This window comes from Cebus imitator, unplaced genomic scaffold (genome assembly GCF_001604975.1).
Source record: "Cebus imitator isolate Cc_AM_T3 unplaced genomic scaffold, Cebus_imitator-1.0 Scaffold92, whole genome shotgun sequence".
Taxonomy (NCBI): domain Eukaryota; kingdom Metazoa; phylum Chordata; class Mammalia; order Primates; family Cebidae; genus Cebus; species Cebus imitator.
Window position 1 is genome coordinate 8,415,673 of NW_016107407.1, and position 18,340 is coordinate 8,434,012.

Here is an 18,340-nt window from a genome sequence, read left to right on the forward strand (position 1 = left end):
TTTTTTTTTTTTTNGTTACCCAGGATAGAGTGCAGTGTGGTACAATCTCTGCTCACTGCAACCTCCTCCTCGTGGGTTCAAGCAATTCTCCTGCCTCAGCCTCCCGAGTAGCTGGGATTACAGGTGCACACCACCATGCCCAGCTAATTTTTGTATTTTTAGTAGAGATGGGGTTTCACCAAGTTGGTCAGGCTGATCACGAACTCCTGACTTCAAGTGATCCTCAAGCCTCAGCCTCCCAAAGTGCTGGGATTGCAGGGGGGAGTCACCACACCCAACCAACTTGGTAGTCTTAGAGTTGATTTTTCTGTGTGTTCTAGTAATACAATCATATTTGCAAAGAGTGATACTTTTACCTCCTCTTTGAATTTTTCTTTCCATGGATGTCTTTCTCTAGCTTATTGCATTGAATTAGACTTCCATTGACCTTAGTGGTGTTATGTAAGTTGCTGGCCTTGGGGTTAAAATCAATGCCTATTCAGATTATGGTTTTAGACTTTGAGGACCTGGGTTCTAATTTTTTTCTCTGCTACTCACTGAAAAACATTAGGTGAAGCATTTAATTTCTCTGTTGTATTCATATCTATAAAATGAAGGCAATACAAATACCCACCTCCCAGGGCTGTTTCAAGGTTCCAATGTGATAACGATGGAGAAAGCACTTGGTAAACTGTGCTGTGTAAGAGTTCCTATTTCCACCACAGAGAACGCTTTTCTACAGCACTCTTTTAGGAATTATAAAACTGGACTTCCCTTTGTGATCCTGTGCCTTTTTGTAATTCCATTTACAACACAGTTTCTACATATGCTCCAAGGCTGGAAAGAAAAAGTGTTTTTTGAACGATGAGCAAATTCTTTTGCTGACATTTAACCAAAATGTATTCCAAACCTGAAGCTTTTTGGAAGCCTAAGAAAATGTTGGTCACCTTCTTGTAAAAAGTGAAATAAAAAATGTTTATGTACCTCGGCACTTCCTGACTGAGCTGGAAGTGAGTGCGCTGGCATGTCATTATTTTGTGGTGTTTCAGTTCTGGGAAAAATAAAACCAGAAAATATAGGACATTTTTCAAGATTTTTGGTTGTGAAAACTTTCCTTACCCCTGCCCACCCCTCCACTTTGGTTAACTTTGAGAAAGTCATATAAGTTTCATTCAGCTGCAAGTCTTCTGCAAACTAATTCTGATCTGCGATCTTGTGTTAAATGTCCTTCTCTTTCCTTCTTTTGTGTTAAATTTGGTAGAAAATAAACTGCATGTCTAGAAATAGACAGTGGTTCTTCTTTCACCCTTAGACACAACACTGCTGCCTGATAGCCTTGACTGAATGTATAATAACTTCGGTATGTAGGATGTTTGTTTTCCTTTTGAAAAATGAGCTTCCATAACTAGTTTCTGTGCAGAGTCTTGTGTCCTGGTCCAATCTGATAAAATTTGCAAATGTGCTATTCCTTTGTAAGAAACCACCCAGCAAGTGGCTTCACTCCTTCAAGGGTTTTAGTTACATATCAACTGCCCCCGCCCTGCACCTCCCATGCAGGCATCTAGCTTGAAAAGTAATATGTGCGGTCATTGGTTCGGCCCAGTGTTTCCTAACACCACTAACCTTCCTATTTAGACAGCTCTCTCTCTTCAGACCTCCTATCCAGCTGTGAAAGTTATTTTTCCAGCAGCAGCAGCCTTTTCCCTTGGCTTCCTGGCCTATCAGTGGCTTTGGGAGATGCCTCTGGCTTTGTCCCTGCCTGGGCTTCAGAAGAGAGTTTCGTACTCCCTCATTTTCCTGGATTCACTTCTACAGCTAACTTCGAATAGGAGGAATTTGCCCTTTGAGGAAAGAGTATAGATCAGTTTTGCATTAAAAGCTAATGAGGTCTTAATGTATTCTCTCCTGGAGATTGGCATGAGGAGGACATTCTAGTCTCCAGATGAGCTGTGGATTAGTGTCTTCTCCTTAAAGTCATGCACACTTGAAAACATATTCCTTCACACACACACAAAATAACTCTGTAAAGTTTTTTTATATATATTTATATATTACATATTATACATATTTATATATGATATATAATATGTCATATATTATATATAATAAATATGTTATATATATAATATGTATAATATAAATATAAAAGAGTATGTAAATATATAATATACAAATATATTATTTTTAATATTAAAACAATTTTATGTTATGTATACATATATGTATACATAATATAAAATTTTTACATTATTTTATCTCTATATATCTAAATAAATATATAAAGATATTAAAGATATAAATATATCTTTTATATAATATATTTATACATCTTTTATATATATTTAATCCTTTATATACTTACGTATTTTACATATATATAATAAATCTGTTATGTATTTTATAATCTTATAAATATATACATCAAATCATCTTTTGTGAATCTCAAAGCTCAAACATAATGAGATAAAATAATGTGAGAATGTGCCATGTGCCGTTATGCACACTGCTTCAGTTCTTTAAAGGGAAAGTCTTTTGAAAATCCTTGCTTATTAGAATGCTAAGAAGCAATTGTTAACAACAGTAGCAGTGCCATCATTTATGTTAACTAACTTTACAGAGTGCTTATCAAAGCAAATTTGGTAAATGTGAATAAAAATCAAAGTAGAAACAATTAAAGGAATTCATTAAAAACTTAACCCTTTTGTAGACATAGCCTGAACTGCGGGAGGCATCGAACCTAGAAAATTATTTGTGGCTACCTTCACACACCACTACTCCAACTGAAGGGCTTCATCCCTAAGTTTATTCAATAATACAACAGGTGTACACACCTACTATGTACCCAGAAATATTTTTTAAAATTAAGACATTATAGGACAAGAATCAGGGAAGACAATGTGTTAGTTTTGGCAGGGGAAAACTTTTTATAATTGTATAAATTAAAATGAACAACCTAGAAAATGAGAGTATGTGTTTAATGGATGATTGTTCTTGTTAAGTAAATTTCAGAGGACAGAAACCACCTTCCTCTTGTTCACTACTGTATTACTAGCTGTTAACAAAATGCAATGAAAGTCTGTTGATTGATCAGTTTATTGATTGATAACTAGGGAATATAATAAGTACTTCCACCTTTGAAACAGTCTTAGTTTAAAGAGGAAAGTATGTCTATATGCTGCTATATAAATATAACAGCAAGGAAAGAAAGCATGAAGGGCCAGAATCAATTCTTGGGTAATGAGGAACAGGCTCTATTCAGCGGAAATGGTTTACGTTATTCCAAAAGCAAAATTTTGCATTTAGTGTAAGATACAGTGGTAAAACATTGAGCTTTTCCTTTTTACCGATAGTGTAAACATTACTCCAAGATGTAGTCTCTGGAAATAATTTAGTTAACTCTTATTTTTATATGCATGTTCTGTTCTGGAGACTTGTTGCAAAAATTGATGGAAAGTTATTTTCTTTAAGTGACAGTTTGTTTACAGAAATTCCTTGAAATCTTGATGGTTATTGAAAAGACTGAAATAAATGTTGCCCGAAACTGCCTGTTTTAGAGCCACTCCACACCTTCCAAAGTAGTACCATACTGTGTTAGTAAATCATCTAAAATCCATAAAGGTCATGGAGACTGCTCCCTTTGTAAAATGAAATATTTATGTTTCAATCTCAAAAACATATTGTGAATCATTCTGTTGTTTTAAGTTGAGGGTACATAGTAAATTATTCCAGAATTATGGAGGCCAAATGTCATTCCCTCCAAAAGTTTGTGTAATATCTATTTATCTGTGGGCAGATGACTCCTCTGTATAATCAGAGGCAGACTTTGTCAAGTTAAGTCTAAGTAAACACAGCTGAACATAAGCAAGTTGGACTACAAGTTTTTTTTTTAGCTTTGCCAATAGCATATGACCTTGGAGAATGCTGAATTCTTACTACAATCTGCTTTCAATGGAAAGAAGAATTTTTTTTTTGTTTCAAATTAGCAAGTGATGATTAGAAGCTTGTTACGTTCTAATTTTTAGATGCAAGACAAATGAACATCATGCATGCACCCCAAAGACCATCTTCCTGAGGGAGTTATTCCCACGTTGGGGAGCTGAATTTGAACTGGGAAGGTGTGTGTGGAAGCCAATTAAATGGAGTCACTTTCTACAAGAAAACTTTTTTGTTGTTGTTTATTTGTATTTTGTGGGTTTTTAAAATAATTTTTGTCTTTGTGCCATTTCAACAGATTAAAACTGTGGTTCCATATGCCACTAGCAAGTGAACTTTATCAATGTATTCATTCTTCATGAAGCATCGGTCTGCTATAGGAAAGGAACTTTGTGTTGTCATTACCTTTTGGTTTTCAATAGAAATTCTCATTAACTTCTCTGCACTTTCCACAAGTCCCTTCTTTCTTCTCCTTTTCTTTTTTAACATACATGTTTCTTTTCAGTCACCGAATACCTCCTTCTTTTAGTCTCGTATGGAGTCCAATATTAAATTTTTAAGGGCACTTTGTAGCTAAAATAAAACTCCTATTAAATATTTCATGTCAAAAGGTGGGACTTTAAGTGAGAACTTTGGTAAAAGATGGATTAGTAGAGATTTGCCTTGAGACTTCTAGCTTTTCAATATTCTCTGACTGGCCGCTCGCCAGACAGATCCTCTGTTCTTTCTGTTTCTTCACTTAAGGAAACTATTACTTTCTGCTTCGCCCTTTGGGTGTACATTTCTTTCTGAGAGTAAATAAAGTCTGTATTAAGGATGTGTGACTAATAAATATTTTAAAATAATTCATCTCTCAAGACTTTGGCGTTTTACACTTTTTTAAAATAACATGTTGAATAATATTAGCAGAGCATATGGAAAAATGTTTAGATCCGTGTGCTAAGATATTATACTGTAGTTAGGTTTATATAAAACTCTTTTGATTGATTGATTGATTTACATACCTCTTTTTTTTTTTCTGTATGCGACTAACTTTCCACATTAAAACGAATGCATTGAGAAGAAAATATCAAAACACCCTGTCTTTCCAAATATGTTGCTAAGTAATTTCTCATCGCGGTTTTCTTTTTGCAAAGAGCTGAATCAAACATCTCTGAGTACATCAACAGCTACACAGGAAGGTCCTGAAGACGCCTCTTATACTCTCAACATGTCTAAATCAAACCCTTTATGTCCTGCGTCCTTCAAAGTGAAGCTTGGCCTTCCTCCTTGCCCCTCTAATTCAGACAATGCCATTGCCAACCACCCAGTCACCCAAGGCAGAAATCTGAGAAACATTTCACACTCCCGCCTCCCACTCCCCCAACACCATCTGATCATTCCACAAGTCTCTCCTCTAAATATCTCTCGAATTTTGCCTTTCCATCCCCATGGCTACTCCCTTAATCCCCAGGACTCCTCATGTCTCCCTTGGGTTCCTGCCATGATCCTGCCTGGCTCCTTCAATCTGGTCTTCCACTAGGGCAAGTGGAATCTTTCCAACATTCAAATCTGATCCTATTATTTAAATATGAATGAGTGACTCCCCATTAGTGAGTGACTTTCAGGATGGAGTTCACGTTCCTTATCTTGGCACGCAGAACCACAAACCCCTCAATGCCTGATCCCTGCTGATCTCTCTTGGTTCATTTTCTAGCTGTCCTTTCATATTCTCCATTCATTTCAACTCAAACAAAAACTCAAACACTTTCCCAGAGGAGTCAAAACATTGCACTTTCATACAGCTCATTCCTCTCCTTGGGCTGCTCCTGTCCATCTGTTCATCTCAGTAACTCCTGTTCACCTTGACCTCACGCTGGGGCATTCCCATCTTTTCCATGCCTTGGCACTCAGATAATGATAGCCTTGGTTGGGCACACTGGCAAGAGCAGGGGAGGCTGCTTGCTGCTAGAAGCAACTGCCTGGGATCTTTTCCCTGCTGTCCCACCACTGGTTATCATCTTTTTTTTTTTTTTTTTTTTTGAACAGAACAATAAACACCTTTATTACATGGGTGAAGAAAGAAAACAGGATTTATTTGCCTTTCCGGGCCTTGATTTTTCTAAGATAGAACTCCAGCTCCTTGCCATCTAGCACATAGCCATCTGCTCAGCCACACTGTCCCGGCCTTGAAGTGATGCATGCAAGAAGCTTGCCCTGCTGGAACTGCTCCTCCAGAAGACTGCTGATTTTGGCATTCTTTTTCCTTTCGCTGTTGTTTCTTCTGAATTTTTTTAGATCGTTTTTTGTTTAAAATCTCTTCTTCCTCAGAAGTCAGCTTGGCTCCATTCTTGCGGCCCAGGGGCAGTGCATAGTGGGATGATGAGCACATGTACCACTGTCGCGGATGGCGTGCGGTTGATGAGCACAATGCAATTCTTCACCAGGGTCTTGGTGCGGACCAGCTCGTTATTAGACACATTATAGACAACATCAATGATCCTTGTTTTCCCGAGTACAATACTCTGAGCCCGAGGAGAAATTCCCCACGTCCAGCCTCAGGGCACGGTATTTCTTGTTACCACCCTGCACACGGACTGTGTGGATGTGGCGGGGGCCAATCTTGGTGTTGGCAGCCAGGCACCCCAACTCATACTTCCGCTTCTTGTGGTAGGGCTTTCTCTTGACCCCGTCTTGTGGCGCTTGCGCCGGTTGTCCCGAGAGATGCCCATTGCTCAGCACTGGCTGGAAAAAGACTATCATCTTCTTTAGAGCAACTTTCATGATCACCGCCTCCTGTCCCTGCCATTGCTGCATCTCCCCTTTGTCCCCACCATACTTACTACAATGAGCTGTTGCCATTCATTCACCGCAATGTGAGCTTCTTTGTGATGAGATCCATTTGCAATTTGTATTTTGAGGGCCTGTGACAGTGCCTGATACATGGCACGCGTTCAGTAAATGTTTGCTGAATAAACCAATGAACCTGTGAATAAGTAAACAAAGACAACATGAAGAAGAGCAAATTCTGTTGCACTTGAAATAAGAAGACCTGACTCTCAGTGCTAGCCCTTTTGTTGACTAACAATTTGGCCATGGACCTGTCATCAGGCTTTTCTGAGTCTCGATTTTCACTTTACAAATTGGGGATTGTTTTGAAAATAGCATAAGTGCACACAAAAGAAAAGAAATGAGATAAATTGTAGGTTTATGACTTGCAAAATCCTCACTAAATACTATTGTCATCATCATGGGTTGTATTAAGGAGTCCTAGTCCTTTCTTATATCAAAAAAGGGGAGAAAGAGGCAACGTTCTGCATGCAGAGTATAGTTTTCTACACAACACTCACAAGAAGATAATTTTGTTTTCATTTGAGTAACTTGAGATACATTGTAATGTGATTGCATGTTCCCTATCAAAGTGCCAGGCATCCAAGGATGGCAAAAATAATTCCAAGGAAAATCGGGGAGTATTCCTATTCAGCAAGGCAGTGGGAAGAATTTTTGGGATTGTCAGCCTATTTGTAAAATACCAGGATTATTTGAAAACATACATACATTCTTGCACCAGTAAATCTGAGAATTTGAGAATACCAAGTATACTTGGTTAAGGATAAAGCAGTGATAGAATTTAAGTCTTTTAGGTAATACATGGTTATTTAGTGAAAAGGATAGGAATAACAGTTGTGAAAACGATGAGTATAACAGTTAGATCCTCACAGAAAATTCTTACTAGCAGATTAGAGAAGTCGCTCTTAGAAATTGGGGTATCCCTAGATTCAAATGCCATGCTCTTCTTGAGTAAGAACCTTTACATTGAAAACTTTTCTCCAAGCCATTAAAACACTATCACATACCTATATGATTGAGTGGGTGATATATGCATGATGCTAGTTCATGCACCAACTCTAAAAGAGAAAAGCAGAAGACTAGCTGTGACATTATCCTGGAATTAGCCTTGGTTTCATGTTCTCACTCTCAGTGAAGATTCCATCCTAATTTTTTGCATATTATGGCTACTAACCAATTTAAGTGACCTTCTCCAAGGAGTCTCTAAAACTGGAAACTTTGTAATATGCAGCTTGTGCTCCTTTGAGTTTTCCACACTCGAGCATCAATCATAGACATAACATGACTGCCCTTGACCCAGGTTAGACAATTCAAATACAAAAACTATTTTGGATTGTTGGATTACTTGCTTTCTGTTCCATTTCAAGATAAATCTTAAAATTTTGCTGTCACTACAAAAACAATTTTTGCAATTGTGGAGTAATTATTGCTACTGCTTATTGAATGTTACTGGGTACCCGGTGTCTGACAGTAACTATCTCTAATTTTCACAACAGTCCTAATTGTTTGCTACTCTTATATCGATATTACAGATAAGCAAAAAAATGAAACTGAGAGAGATTAAGTAACTTGCCCCAAAAATAATAAAATCTCAGCAGAAGACTGGGATTCAAATCCCAGTCTCTGAGGTCCCAAATCTATTATCTTTCCAGTGTAACTTACTGTTCAAGGAATAGAACGTGGTTAAGTTTGTACTGGTTAGCAGTAAACAGGTATGTTTAATTCAAGATAAACCAAAAAAATAAAAGGCATGAATCCTGTGAGAAAGCCACTTTAGGAATTCAAATAGCTAATAAGTTATTCTTCTCCTCTGTGCCTTTATAACTACTAAAGTTAGCACGGAATTTCCATTTGAATACTTCTTCAATTAATCATAAACTCCCAGTTCTAAAGTAACCTTTTGATACATGCTTCCAACCCTTGTCCCACACAACTCTCATTACTTCTTTTCTTCTTCAGTATAAAAATAATCATCATTCTCAGCAAACTGACGCAAAAACAGAAAATCAAACACCGCATGTTCTCACTCAGAGGTGGGTGTTGAACAATGAGAACATGTGGACACAGGGAGAGGAGCATCACACACTGGGGTCTTTTGGGGGGGACTAGAGGAGGGACATTGGGGGGTAGTGAGTTGGGGAGGGATAACATGGGGAGAAATGCCAGATATAGGTGACAGGGATGGAGGCAGCAAGCCACATTGCCATGTATGTACCTTTGCGACAATCCTGCATGTTCTGCCCATGTACCCCAGAACCTAAAGTGCAATAAAATATATTATAAATAAATAAATAAATAAATAAATAATCATCATCATCTTTTTCCAACTCTGGCCCACTTCTGCTTTTTCTATCTTCTTTGTTATTACCATGATTACTCATGTGAGTAATTAATTAAATGCATTTTTACCTTTAGGGCCTTCCTCATTCCTCATCTTTCCTGTCTTAATTCTTCTCGTATGAGCTCCTAAAAGTCAACACAAGAACAGACTCCTTGCTCCTTTCATGTTGAAAGTATTTTTTATTTTATGTGCATCTTCCTGTCCAAATAAGAGTCTACATATTAAGTTGCCTAACAAACCATCTATCTTGTAGGATGATTTTTATAAAGTCCTAAGTTAAGCCAAAAATTGGCTGGATATTAGAACTATGAGTGCATGGAAAACATGAAAATTTTTGTTTTCTGTTAAACTTTCCTGACCATCTCTCCTTTCCTCTCTCCTGTTCTTGTCTTATGCTGTGGGCTGCGTAATTAGCATTGCCCAGAAGCCCTGTGACAGTGGCTTGCTTCTTCATGTATATTGTGTCATGTCTCATATTCAGCTCCCACTATGGGTGGCCTAGGAAGGAGTGTTTCTCCTTCTGCGTTCAGTAGACGCCTTTAGCTCCCTTGGGTTGGGACTCATGTGCAAACCACATGCAGTACAGACAGTGCCACACTACTGCTGGCCGTTAGCTGGGAGGGGTCTAACTGGGTAGACATTGAAAATAATAGAGGATGTCAGGAGCAATGGTTCTGGGACGCATTTTGAGGCTCAGAAATCCTCACAGTTCTTGGTTTCTTGTGAGAAATTATTCCATCCTTGAATCCAAGGGTAGGCTGTAAGAACACCCCTTGCTTCCACCTTCTGAGTGGTGGAAAAGTTAACTAGAACTACCACAAACCTGCAGGAGCTTGGGACTCTTGCAAGGAATGGAGGATTTTCCTCTCTGTTGTTAAAAAAAAAAAAAAAAAAAAGAGGGCAATTTGTTTGTGCTTCTATGATGAAAATATGTAGTCTGTTTACTCTTGTGTATGAGTACCAGACTTTTTTGTATGAAACTTTGATTCAAAGCAATAACTACTATCTGTTTCTTATTGCTCATTCACCATCTAGTTCTGGACGCCTGGAGAGAATTTAGAATTGGGAGATTTAGTTTTAAAGCACTTTGGAGTGTGTGTAGTACATTCCAAAACCAAACACAAAAAGTATAGATAAGTGGATTTGGTTTGTCCTGGAAACATCATGTTTGTTTCCTTTTCCTCTGTTTCTCTTGTTTATTTTAAAATTGGTAACAGTATGTTAGTGGTTGTTAAAATATTACATTTCTCTCTACAGTCATTGTATTAGTCCATTTTCATGCTGCTCATAAAGACATACTCGAAAGTGGGTAATTTATCAAGAAAAAGAGGTTTAATGGACACACAGTTCCAAGTGGCTGGAAAGGCCTCACAATCATGAAGAAAGGCAAAAGGCACATTTTACATGGCGACAGGCAAGAGAGAATGAAGCCAAAGGGGAAACCCTTTGTAAAATCATCAGATCTGGTGAGACCTATTCACTATCATGAGAACAGTAAGGGAAGGACCCACCCCCATGATTCAATTACCTCCCACTAGGTCCCTCCCATGACACATGGGAATTGTGGGAGATACAATTCAAGATGAGATTTGGGTGGGGACACAACCAAACCATATCGGTCATCAAAAGATATAACAAAGAGTAGAAAAGACAAGAAAAAGCAGGAAATTTCTTTTAATCCCTCAGAAGTATTAGATTCATTGGTCATTTCTCTAAATCAGTAACTTCTAGTGACTCAAACAAATATGTTTTCTTTTTTATTTATAGATGTCTTATTTACTTATAACAAAATGTGACCTCTGTAACACAATATGTATGGCCAATTGGCATTTAAATACATTTAAATCATGTGAACATGCCATTCTTTTGTACTTAAATTTTCATGAAATGGCCTTGCAAAAACTTTTCTGTGTAGTATACTTGTTTTTGCCATTTCCTGGTGACACTCGATTCTTGTTTGGGGCATTTTTAAATCTAAGATCCTAATGGTATTTGTTCTCTCTCTCTTTCCCTTTCTTTCTTTATAATTTCTTTGATTCATGCTTAAGTACTATATTTTGAATGTCTGGTGATGCTCACAGAAACACCTCTCCTGCATATTACACTTCTTAACTCTGTAGTATAGATCCTTATTGTTTTAGACCTGCTATGTTTAATTTTTGGCCATTGGGAGGGGTGGTCTCAGCACAGAATGACTCCACAGGCTCTGGTGGAGGCACGAGCCCAGCTCATCTCTCAGCACACATGCAGCCAAGAGTTGTTTTCAGGCACAGAGGGGGCTTTGAGCTGGCCACCGTTAGCATTTTAGTCTTCTTCAGCCCTTTGGTTCCAGATGCTGATGCTATGACATTCTGCAGCTCTTCAAAAGCAAAGCCATCAGCAGGCCTAGATAGGATCCTGTCTATCCATCACAATTCAATCCAGCATCCTAACCTTTGTGTTCTGCCTCAGTGGTTTTGGTCCAGCAGTTGTCAAGCTGTTTGCCTGGTGAATCTCTACCTCAGTCCCTGTTCCTCTTTAGAGACCATGTAGCTCCCGCTACCTTGCAGGGCTGCCCTAGAAATAACAGGTTAGAAACAACCAAATATTCTGTTCATAAAACCTCATCACTATGTCAACATATAATACAACAATGTGTTCTTTTTGAGGCAGGCCTGAATAAAATATTCCAAAAGCAGCAGAAACTAAATTCACTTTAGTTTATAAAAGCTTATTATCCTACCCTAGAAAGAAAATCTATGTTAGGTTGAATAATTCGTTTTTGATGACCCCATGTGGAATACCATTTGTCACCTTATTTTCCCAAAGGAAAGATTAAGAAAAAAGTCAAAGACTTATAAAAATAAAAGGCCCTACCAGCACGGCAATTTTGCACTGGGCCAACATGTTTATTTTCAAAACAGAAAACACAGATCTCATGCTAGCATATCATTACCATGGCTATTCCAGTTAGAAGGAGGGTGATTTGCATATTCTGAAGTACCTTGTAATATATTAAAATGAAAATTAAATGCCTTTGTTCTCAAGTGTGTATTAGTAAAAATTGTAAGAACCAGGCAAAAGTGAGGTGTTTTACCACCTTCCCTGACACAAAGCATTTTTAGAGGTACTATATCCATATTTAAGCAAAGATAGAAAAAAAAGTATTTTTGAAGGTGGAGTCACCAATTTCTGGGTAATATTTTCTTATAAAAATGTTATATCTACTATTCATAGTAAATTAGAAACAAGAACTTGGTTTATTAAAACAGAATTACAATTCAACCCAGCAATCCCATTCCTGGGTATATAGCCGAAGGAAAATGAATTACTCTACCAAAAAGACACATGCGTTTGTATATTTATCACAACACTATTCACAATAGCAAGGACATTAAATCAACCCAGATGTCCATCAATAGTGGATTGGATAAAGAAACTGAGGTACATATGTACCATGGAACACTACACAGTCATAAAAAAGAATTAAGTTATATCCTTTGCAGCAACATGGATGTGGCTGGGGGCCATTATCCTGAGTAAATTAACACAGGAACAAAAAAATCAAATAACACATGTTCTCATTTATAAGTGAGAGCTAAGCATTGAGTACACATAGCCACAAAGAAAGTAAACAATAAGCACTGGAGACTCCCAAAGGGTGGAGAGAGGGTGGGCAAAGATTAAAAGCCTGCCTGTCGGGTACTGCGCTCACAACCTGAGTGATGGGATCATTCATACCCCAAACCTCAGCATCACACAATATACCTGTGTAACAAACCTGCGTATGTACTTCCTGAATTTAAAATAGTAGTCGAAATTATTACAGAAAAAAAATCTTGGTTCATTAGATACAGCCTTAAGATGGCTAGTTGATCCTTGTTGGAATATTAGAAATCCAATAATAATGATAAAGTAATAGTTCCTTGTGCTGTTACACTTGAGTGAACCCGGGAATTCCAGCATGATTCTTTACTAAAACACTCCATTTTTAATGCCCACACCATAGTTCTTATAGGGAAGCCCCTGCACCATCAACATCAGAACACCTGAGGAGCTTGTTCCAGTGCCATAGTCATGACCTACCTGATCACAATCTCAGAGATGGGATCCAGGAACCTTCCCCTTTGAAGAGCTCCCCAGAGAACTTTATTCTCTTCTCTAGAGCATCCTAAGAAAATGAGTCAGAGGCATGTATTAGTCCATGCTCACCCTGCTATAAAGATTCTACCCAAGACTGGAGTCATTTATAAACAAAGGAAGTTTAATTGATTCACAGTTCTGCATAACTGGGGAGGCCTCAGGAAATTTATAACCGTGGCAGAAGGAGAAGCAGGCACCTTCTTCACAAGGCGGCAGGAGATGGAAGAGGAAGCAAGAGCAGGGGAAACTGCCTTATAAAACCATCAGATCTCATGAGAGTTCCCTCACCATCACTAAAACAGCATGGGGAAATCACCCCATGACCTGATCACCTCCCACTGGGTCCCTCCTTCGACATGTGGGGATTATGGGGATTACAATTCAAGGTGAGATTTGGGGACACAGGCAAACACATCAAGGCCTAAGGTATGACAGGAGAGACGAAGTAGGGGGCTTATACCTTTGTGGAGCTTGGAGTGGCCCCTTGGCTAACAAAGGATGATTTACAACCTGGCTTCTTCAAGTCAGGAGGCACAGTGCTACAGCCCTTTCTAAGTGCCGTGCACTGTTTCAAGAGCTTTCCATTTAATACCTCACTTTATTCTCACAGCACCCATACGAAGTAGGTGTTACAATGATCCCCATTTTATAGGTGAAGAAACCTAGATACAGTGTGTGTTAATAACTTGTCCAAGGTCACGTACTTAGTGAGTCCACTGTGATCCCATGGCCCTAGGACAAATCCAGTGCCTCAGACAAATGCTGTATAATCAGGTGTTTTGGGATCTATGAAATGTTTTTGTTTTCCTCCAAAAAGATCAACTTATTAGGGTTTTATTTGTTTTTGTTTGTTTGTTTGAGATGGAGTCTCGCTCTGTCACCCAAGCTGGAGTGCAGGGACGTGATCTCGGCTCACCGCAACCTCCATCTCCTGGGTTCAAGCAATTACTGCTACCTCAGCCTCCCGAGTAGCTGGGACTACAGGCACTCACAACCACACCCAGCTAATTTTTGTATTTTTAGTAGAGACAGGTTTCACCATGTTGGCCAGGCTGGTCTCAAACTCCTGACCTCGTGATCCACTCACCTTGGCCACCCAAAGTGCTGGGATTACAGGCATGAGGCACCACCCCTGGCCGACTTGTTAGGTCTAAGCAATTTATCCCTTATTTTTTTTCTAGCAATCTCTTGTATTCTAAGTTTAGGTGGTAATAGTGGAAAAAGGATCTGTATGCCATTGGGATTTAATAAGTGCGTATGTAATAGATTAATAGGAAAGGAACACAATCAAATGCTTCCAGTTAGCAAGCGCTGTCCCTAGTTGCCCACATGTGGCTTCCTTCAGCCAGAACCGGTTCTCCTCAGCAGGACTCTTTCTCTAGGAGCAGGGCTGTTCTCATTTAAAAGCAGAGATGACCAGTCTCTTCCTTTTTTGGAGGCTACATTTCTTCTTAGTTTGAAATGTACATCCCTTGGCAAAATTTAGAATAGATCTCTCCACAAGATTTAAAGTGGAGAGGAGTTATTTAGTTAGGAGTTGTTCTTTTGGTCGAAAGGGGTCACAGGAGGACCACTAGACTAGGGGTGCTCTGTGACCTCTAGCTTCAGTCACCTGCTCACAGGCAACGAGTTTTACTCGCCTTTATGCATAGTTCTTTTTAACTTCTGCCCTTCAATACCATCAACAGAAATCTTCCCAATTTTCATTTCAAAGTATACCTTCACCCCAGTTTAGGCTTTAAATACTGTTCCTAAATTAAAAGGGAGAATTGCATAACCTTTAAACATAGAAATGTGTGAACCCAGAACACTGATATGCCAAGTACAGTTTTAAGGTTTAAGTTTATTAAGAACTTTGAAGCATATTTGAAATGTAAAAGAAAGACAGGCAATAGTATTCATCTTATGTCGAAAATGTGGGGGTTTTTTTCTACTAGTAAATACAGCAGATGAACTGTGAGTCAAGAAACTGCCATTTGCTGCTCTTCTGAAAGAGCTAACAAGTTTGTGAGCCTCACCTCTCCCACTGTACCATTTCAGGTGCTAAGGCAGTCAGACAGGTTTAACACGGAGATCTCCTAGTCTGAAGTGTCATTTATGGAGATGGTAATTTGAGGAATGTTGAAAGCGTGGTAATAATGTGAGCCAATTCAAAGATACACTACAGTTCATGTATCAAAGGAAAAATACTTTGTGATGGTTTTTCAGAGATACTGAGGAGTTTGAAAATAGATAGAGGAGCCAGACTTTCCAGCCAACTTCTAGATCATTATGAATGCACATTTTTTCCATTTAAAAAGACATTTTTTGCTGAAGTCATATTAGTCCTTTGTAGCCTAACGCTATTCAGCTGTATATTTATTAAACAAGTCAACCCTTCTAAAACTGCAGTGGGGCAACTACAAAGGGAATCTTGGGCCGGGCGTGGTGGCTCACGCCTGTAATCCCAGCACTTTGGGAGGCTGAGGCAGGAGGATCACGAGGTCAAGAGATCGGGACCATCCTGGCCAATATGGTGAAACCCCATTTCTACTAAAAATACAAAAATTAGCTGGGCATGGTGGTGCACGCCTGTAGTCCCAGCTACTTGGGAGGCTGAGGCAGGAGAATCACTTGAACCTGGGAGGTGGAGGTTGCAGTGAGCCAAGATTGCACCACTGCACTCAGCCTGGGTGACAGAAAAGACCCTGTCTCAAAAAAAAAAAAAAAAAGAGTAAATTTTGGGAGAACTAGCCCTTGTGCTATAGAACTGAAAGGCTGAATATCAATATTAAGACGTAGACACAAAATTAAGGTTTAGCTAGGAAGCACTGTAAATACATCCAGGTTTCAGATCTAGTAGCCCAACATGCATGTAAAAAGGAGTGCTTTTATAAAGAATTAATGCTTCTTGCAACATACAGGCACACACAGAAGTTATTCATGCATAGTTAGGAAGTCATTTTCTGAGACTTTGGCTGGAAATGTAGCTTTCATGGATGAAATATTTTGGGTAACATCTCCAATATTCCCCTTGAGAAAATGAAGTAACAAAATCCATTAGACACTTAAAGCTAGTAGTTATCTTTAATGTGGCTCCAGGTTTCTTTGTCTTGGCATGTTGTGGTGTTTTGGCACAAAGGACCATCACAAAAGCCATTTTTGTCTTTGAAGATGATAGATTCTGCACACTTAATCCATTAATCTGAGATGATGGGCTTTTGCCCAGAGTTAAAATATTTTGTTCTTACATAATGGTTTTCATATTAAATCATTGAATAACACTAATTTTTCTGGTGACCCCATATAATTCCATTCTCTAGATGTAGAAAATTAAAGTGAGAGGGGAGATTAACTTAAAGTGAGAGAGGAGATGAACTCGTGTGGTCCACATAACGACCCTAGGACTCCGGTACTATTATCCTCATTTAATAGGTGATAAAGATGAAATGCAGGGAAGTCAAGCAGCTGGCCAGCTTGGCACACAAATGCTATGTGGGAGAGCTGGGGTGCAGTTCACGCTGTCTAGTTCTAGAGTCTGGGCTCTGACCATTACACCACACGGCCTCTAAGGCTCCCTCCAGACCACCCTCGTGGTGAATACAAAGAGCCAAGAATAGAAACAAGAACACTTAACATTTCCAGACCCCCTTTCTGATCCTCCACCCATACTGGCCTCCACATAGACTACATTCATATCTTCAAAGTGAAATTTCAGGCTAAGTGTTTTAACCTTGAGGAAGATGGGGCCTTTGAGATCACAGAGGAGCAATCTTGGAAGATGGGACTCTGCTGAATGACTTAGCATCAAGAATATTTAATGTGCTTAGTGAAAAAGATTGAAAGTGAATTGAAACGTGATCACTGGGTGGTGTTCTGTTTATTCTGAAAAGCTACTTTTAAGTTACAAGTCCCACTTCCTGTACCTCCACTGGGCCAGACTGATGAGGCCAGAAGAGCTGTGCATTTTACCAGAAAAAAAGAAACAGCAGGAAATGACTGAAGAGCCACGAGCCCGGGCTACAGCTCCCTGCCATAAGGAGCCAAGCAGCACTTTCACAGGTCTATCCAAGGCATTGGTACGCCTGCAGCAAGAAAGATGTCCTATTGTTATTATGAATGGAATTATAACCTAGCCTGAGAGCTTTGAGATTTGAACATAGCCCCATCTTAACCAGGGAGCTCTTTACTATTGGTTCAAAATACAGAGGTGTGGTTTTTAATTTTTGTTTCCTGACAGGAGTTACTTGGGGGGACTATTTATTGACAGAAAGGCAGTTGAAGGCGAGGACCCTGCAGATCTAGGACATCTGGGTATCAGCCATCATGAGGGGCCAGCCCACATGAGGAGTAGCAGAAAGGAAAAGAATCTCTGGCCAGAATATGGAAGTCATGTCTGGAGGAAACACTGGCTTTATTTTTGGAAAACAGTTGGCTGGACGTGGTGGCTCATGCCTATAACCCCAACACTTTGGGAGACCGAGGTGGGCAGATCACCTGAGGTCGGGAGTTTGAGACCAGCCTGATCAACATGGTGAAACCTCATCTCTAATAAAAACACAAAAATTAGCCGGGTGTGGTGGCACACATCTGTAATCCCAGCTACTTGGGAGGCTAAGGCAGGAAAACCACTTGAACCCGGGAGGCGGAGGTTGAAATGAGCCGAGACCGCACCACTGCACTGCATCCAGCCTGGGTGACAGAGCAAGACTGCTTCAGAAAAAAGAAAATAATTTTTTCTTTCTTTAGTTCTTCAAATTCTGAAATAATTTTGGAAGCCTCTCATTCTTTATGTCCCCAGGATAAATAATTTAGCTAGTCTTCTGCAAGAAGAAAAAAATATTAGGTCCATCCATGAAGATGGGGTGGGTTTCATTTTATTCATTTATTATTTATTATTAATTTCTCACCATTTAGAAAGCTTCCGAAGCACTCCTGTCTCTCAACCTACAAAATCCAGGCTTCTAATAACTCTTTTATCTTCAGTAGCCTTGATCTTCACCAGGCTTTAGTCACAGGCTCTTCCTGTCATGCCAAAGTTTTAAAGTAAATCTGACTTTTGGTCAGCGGGACTGGTAGAAGCAGTTTGGACATCAACAAATAAGTGTTATGCGTTGTTGGGTGGTTTTTCTTTTCTTCCTTTTTTTTTTTTTTTTT

The 18,340-nt window shown here is 39.2% G+C and overlaps 1 protein-coding gene, 1 long non-coding RNA gene and 1 pseudogene across 5 annotated transcripts in view; 1 reads left to right on the forward strand and 2 right to left on the reverse strand.

The window, feature by feature from the left end:
• Positions 1 to 18,340, forward strand: part of MKX (mohawk homeobox) — a 69,552-nt gene that overhangs the window by 38,071 nt on the left and 13,141 nt on the right. The gene's annotated exons all lie outside the window — the stretch shown is intronic.
• Positions 736 to 13,230, reverse strand: LOC119472263. The gene is made up of 3 exons (XR_005201385.1): positions 13,148 to 13,230; positions 6,735 to 6,877; positions 736 to 816 (listed from the first exon to the last, which is right to left on the reverse strand). It is a non-coding gene; the product is annotated as an uncharacterized LOC119472263 (long non-coding RNA).
• Positions 5,918 to 6,623, reverse strand: LOC108309254 (annotated as a pseudogene).